Source organism: Ctenocephalides felis, unplaced genomic scaffold, assembly GCF_003426905.1.
Source record: "Ctenocephalides felis isolate EL2017-DRISC unplaced genomic scaffold, ASM342690v1 CF-g0.4_SCAFFOLD_00845, whole genome shotgun sequence".
Taxonomy (NCBI): domain Eukaryota; kingdom Metazoa; phylum Arthropoda; class Insecta; order Siphonaptera; family Pulicidae; genus Ctenocephalides; species Ctenocephalides felis.
Genome location: NW_020536999.1, coordinates 37,467,673 through 37,473,227, shown reverse-complemented (window position 1 = coordinate 37,473,227; position 5,555 = coordinate 37,467,673).

The following is a 5,555-nucleotide window of genomic DNA, read 5'->3' as shown; positions in this document are numbered from 1 at the left end:
TTTAACCAGGAAAGCATACGAGTATTAAAATAATTATTATATGGCGTTATATCTCGCTATATGACCTACAATTAATTTCCAATTCGGACCCTCTATCTGCCCCACACGCCGAGCAATCGTCAAAAAAGTAAGAATTTTTTTGGTATACTGCAAAATTTCAAATGCGAATATCTCGAAAACTAATAGACCAAGTGTCATAAAATTTTCACAGAATTTTACTAACACTATTGTGCATAAACACTATGAGTTTAATCGAAATCCGAGATGATAAGACTTTTTCATCAAAAAATTTTTAGTGCATTTGATCAGCTTCATTTTTGAGTTTTCGGCGGTTTTAACCAGGAAAGCATACGAGTATTAAAATAATTATTATATGGCGTTATATCTCGCTATATGACCTACAATTAATTTCCAATTCGGACCCTCTATCTGCCCCACACGCCGAGCAATCGTCAAAAAAGTAAGAATTTTTTTTGGTATACTGCAAAATTTCAAATGCGAATATCTCGAAAACTAATAGACCAAGTGTCATAAAATTTTCACAGAATTTTACTAACACTATTGTGCATAAACACTATGAGTTTAATCGAAATCCGAGATGATAAGACTTTTCATCAAAAAATTTTTAGTGCATTTGATCAGCTTCATTTTTGAGTTTTCGGCGGTTTTAACCAGGAAAGCATACGAGTATTAAAATAATTATTATATGGCGTTATATCTCGCTATATGACCTACAATTAATTTCCAATTCGGACCCTCTATCTGCCCCACACGCCGAGCAATCGTCAAAAAAGTAAGAATTTTTTTTGGTATACTGCAAAATTTCAAATGCGAATATCTCGAAAACTAATAGACCAAGTGTCATAAAATTTTCACAGAATTTTACTAACACTATTGTGCATAAACACTATGAGTTTAATCGAAATCCGAGATGATAAGACTTTTTCATCAAAAAATTTTAGTGCATTTGATCAGCTTCATTTTTGAGTTTTCGGCGGTTTTAACCAGGAAAGCATACGAGTATTAAAATAATTATTATATGGCGTTATATCTCGCTATATGACCTACAATTAATTTCCAATTCGGACCCTCTATCTGCCCCACACGCCGAGCAATCGTCAAAAAAGTAAGATTTTTTTTGGTATACTGCAAAATTCAAATGCGAATATCTCGAAAAACTAAATAGACCAAGTGTCATAAAATTTTCACAGAATTTTACTAACACTATTGTGCATAAAAACTATGAGTTTAATCGAAATCCGAGATGATAAGACTTTTTCATCAAAAAATTTTTAGTGCATTTGATCAGCTTCATTTTTGAGTTTTCGGCGGTTTTAACCAGGAAAGCATACGAGTATTAAAATAATTATTATATGGCGTTATATCTCGCTATATGACCTACAATTAATTTCCAATTCGGACCCTCTATCTGCCCCACACGCCGAGCAATCGTCAAAAAAGTAAGAATTTTTTTTGGTATACTGCAAAAATTCAAATGCGAATATCTCGAAAACTAATAGACCAAGTGTCATAAAATTTTCACAGAATTTTACTAACACTATTGTGCATAAACACTATGAGTTTAATCGAAATCCGAGATGATAAGACTTTTTCATCAAAAAATTTTTAGTGCATTTGATCAGCTTCATTTTTGAGTTTTCGGCGGTTTTAACCAGGAAAGCATACGAGTATTAAAATAATTATTTTATGGCGTTATATCTCGCTATATGACCTACAATTAATTTCCAATTCGGACCCTCTATCTGCCCCACACGCCGAGCAATCGTCAAAAAAGTAAGAATTTTTTTTGGTATACTGCAAAATTTCAAATGCGAATATCTCGAAAACTAATAGACCAAGTGTCATAAAATTTTCATAGAATTTTACTAACACTATTGCATAAACACTATGAGTTTAATCGAAATCCGAGATGATAAGACTTTTTCATCAAAAAATTTTTAGTGCATTTGATCAGCTTCATTTTTGGTTTTCGGCGGTTTTTAACTAGGAAAGCATACGGGTTTAAAATAATTATTATGGCGTTATATCTCGCTATATGACCTACAATTAATTTCCAATTGGGACTCTCTATCTGCCCCACACGCCGAGCAAATCGTCAAAAGTAAGATTTTTTTTGGTAACTGCAAAATTTCAAATGCGAATATCTCGAAAACTAATAGACAAGTGTATAGAAATTTTTCACAGAATTTTACTAACACTATTGTTCATAAACACTATGAGTTTAATCGAAATCCGAGATGATAAGACTTTTTCATCAAAAAATTTTTAGTGGCATTTGATCAGCTTCATTTTTGAGTTTCGGCGGTTTTACCAGGAAATCATACGGGTATTAAAATAATTATTATATGGCGTTATATCTCGCTATATGACCTACAATTAATTTCATTCGGACCCTCTATCTGCCCCACACGCCGAGCAATCGTCAAGAAAGTAAGAATTTTTTTGGGTATACTGCAAAATTTCAAATGCGAATATCTCGAAAACTAATAGACCAAGTGTCATAAATTTTCACAGAATTTGGCTAACACTAAATTGTGCATAAACACTATGAGTTTAATCAAATCCGAGATGATAAGACTTTTTCATCAAAAAATTTTTAGTGCATTTGATCAGCTTCATTTTTGAGTTTTCGGCGGTTTTAACCAGGAAAGCATACGAGTATTAAAATAATTATTATATGGCTTATATCTCGCTATATGACCTACAATTAATTTCAATTCGGACCCTCTATCTGCCCCACACGCCGAGCAATCGTCAAAAAAGTAAGAATTTTTTTGGGTATCTGCAAAATTTCAAATGCGAATATCTCGAAAACTAATAGACCCAGTGTCCATAAAATTTTCACAGAATTTTACTAACACTATTTGCATAAACACTATGAGTTTAATCGAAATCCGAGATGATAAGACTTTTCATCAAAAAATTTTTAGTGCATTCGATCTTTTCTTTTTGAGTTTTCGGCGGTTTTAAACCAGGAAAGCATATGAGTATTAAAATAATTATTATATATGCGTTATATCTCGCTATATGACTTACAATTAATTTCCAATTCGGAACCCTCTATCTGCCCCACACGCCGAGCAATCGTCAAAAAGTAAGAATTTTTTTTGGTATACTGCAAAATTTCAAATGCGAATATCTCGAAAACTAATAGACCAAGTGTCATAAATTTCACAGAATTTTACTAACACTATTGTGCATAACCACTATGAGTTTAATCGAAATCCGAGATGATAAGACTTTTTCATCAAAAATTTTTAGTGCATTTGATCAGCTTCATTTTGAGTTTTTCGGCGTTTTAACCAGGAAAGCATACGAGTATTAAAATAATTATTATATGGCGTTATATCTCGCTATATGACCTACAATTATTTCCAATTCGGATCCTCGAACTTCGCGAAATTTTTAAAATGTTTCATGTATCAGGAGCCCACTCCCGCTTTCGTCATTCTCTTATCTCTAATGCGCTCGTGTCTTTGCTTCTTCAGCTGATAAGTATGATATTTCATTCAATTTCACTTTCATTCAATTTCAATTTAACCTGTTTGCAATACGTATGTAACATATGGCTAAGTTAAAAAAAAGTAAAATACTAGCTGTAAGTGGAATTCTGTCTTAAGGCAAATTGCTGGTACTTCCCGTACCAAAAATTATTATTTTTTTAAAAACGATTAACATTTTTGAAAAAAAAAATTACTTTGAAAAATAAGATTTTTGCCGGAACTAGGAACTTGACAAAAAAATTATTTCAAAAATTTTCATTTTCAATTTTTTTGCGATTACTATAACTTGCCCTGCGGGAAGTTAAAAACTCGATCATCATTAACTCCCTGTAGGGCAAGTTATAGTAATCGCAAAAAAATCAAAAATGAAAATTTTAATCTTTACGTTTCAGAGGTTTCTGAAGATTTGGCATACTTAGAAAAAATGGATGTATGTGTGTGTGTGTGTGTGTGTGTGTATGTATGTATGTATGTACGTGTGTGTATGTATGTGCGGATACAAATTTTCGTCGACGATTTCGGGAACACGGATCAACCGATTTGAATAATTCAAAAAACAAATTCGATTCGTATTGATGAGGAGACGTGCTGATTAGTTTTTGGCGAAGGCAGGTCTAGCCGTTCCGAAGATACGGGGCAAAAAGTGCCGAAAACCGTAACTCAGTTTTTAAGAGAACGGAGGGTCCGATTTGAACAATTCAAAAAACATTTCACTTGTATTGACAAGATGAAGAATCGATAGAATTTTCGTAAAGCTAGGTCTAGCGGTTTCGGAAATATGGAGGAAAAAGTAAAAAAATGAGCCATTTGGCGGTCAAAAATGATCATTAGACATATGCACATCAAATTATCAGATATTTTATAGATGTTTTACCAATAAGTATACATTTTGTTAACATTCCTATGGGTTCCGTACCAATGCTTATGCGTTAGACAGCGACGCGGCGCTTACGCGCTTTATATTTTGTCCCTATGCAGTTCAAGCAGTACGATTGCTTTGAAAAAAAAGTTCAGATCAACCACAATATGTCAAAATAAAGAAAAAAAAATTCAAAAAAAAAATTAAAAAAAAATTTTTTTTCAAAAAAAAAATTTTTTTTTTTATTTTAATTTTTTTTTTAAAAAAAAGTAATTTTTTGTCCAATTTATAGTTTCTCAAAAATCTTATTTTTTCAAAGTAATTTTTTTTCAAAAATGTTAATCGTTTTTAAAAAAATAATAATTTTTGGTACGGGAAGTTCCAGCAATTTGCCTTCAGGCATGATGCCTTAATTGCCTTAAGACAGAATTCCACTTACAGCTAGTTACTCATGAAATCTTCAAGCGCTTATAACTAAAAGTTTTCATATGAAATATTCTAAATCAAAAGGTCTTTAACCCAGTATAAAAAATTTTAAGATACCTCTCACCGTTCGCGAGATATACGCCAAAAACTGTTTCAAATTATAAACACTTTCAACATCAAAATAATAAATAGAATTTAATAACTTATACATATTTAGACATAATAAAATTAAATTATAATATTATAATCTTTAATAATAATATTTAATATTATTATATAATATTATAATATTTATACATACTTTATGCATATGCATTTTGGACTGATTTTGATTTTTTTCAAGGATCAGGAGCCCACGCGCAGTCTAGATATAATGGCTGGGAGAGCGTTTCTCCCATACTCGCTTGCTTGTGTGTTTTTAACTTCGCAAGTTATAGTAATCGCAAAAAAATCAAAAATGAAAATTTTTATATATCTTTACGTTTCAGAGGTTTCCGAACATTTTGGCATACCTTAGAAAAAATGGATGTATGTGTGTGTGTGTGCGAATACAAATTTTTGTCGACGATTTCGGGAACGCCGATCAACCGATTTAAATAATTCAAAAAACATTCGATTCATATCGATAAGGAGACGCGCTGATTAGTTTTTGGCGAAGGCAGGTCTAACCGTTCCGAAGATACGGGGCAAAAAGTGCCAAAAATGATAACTCAGTTTTTAAGAGGACGGAGCGTCCGATTTTAATA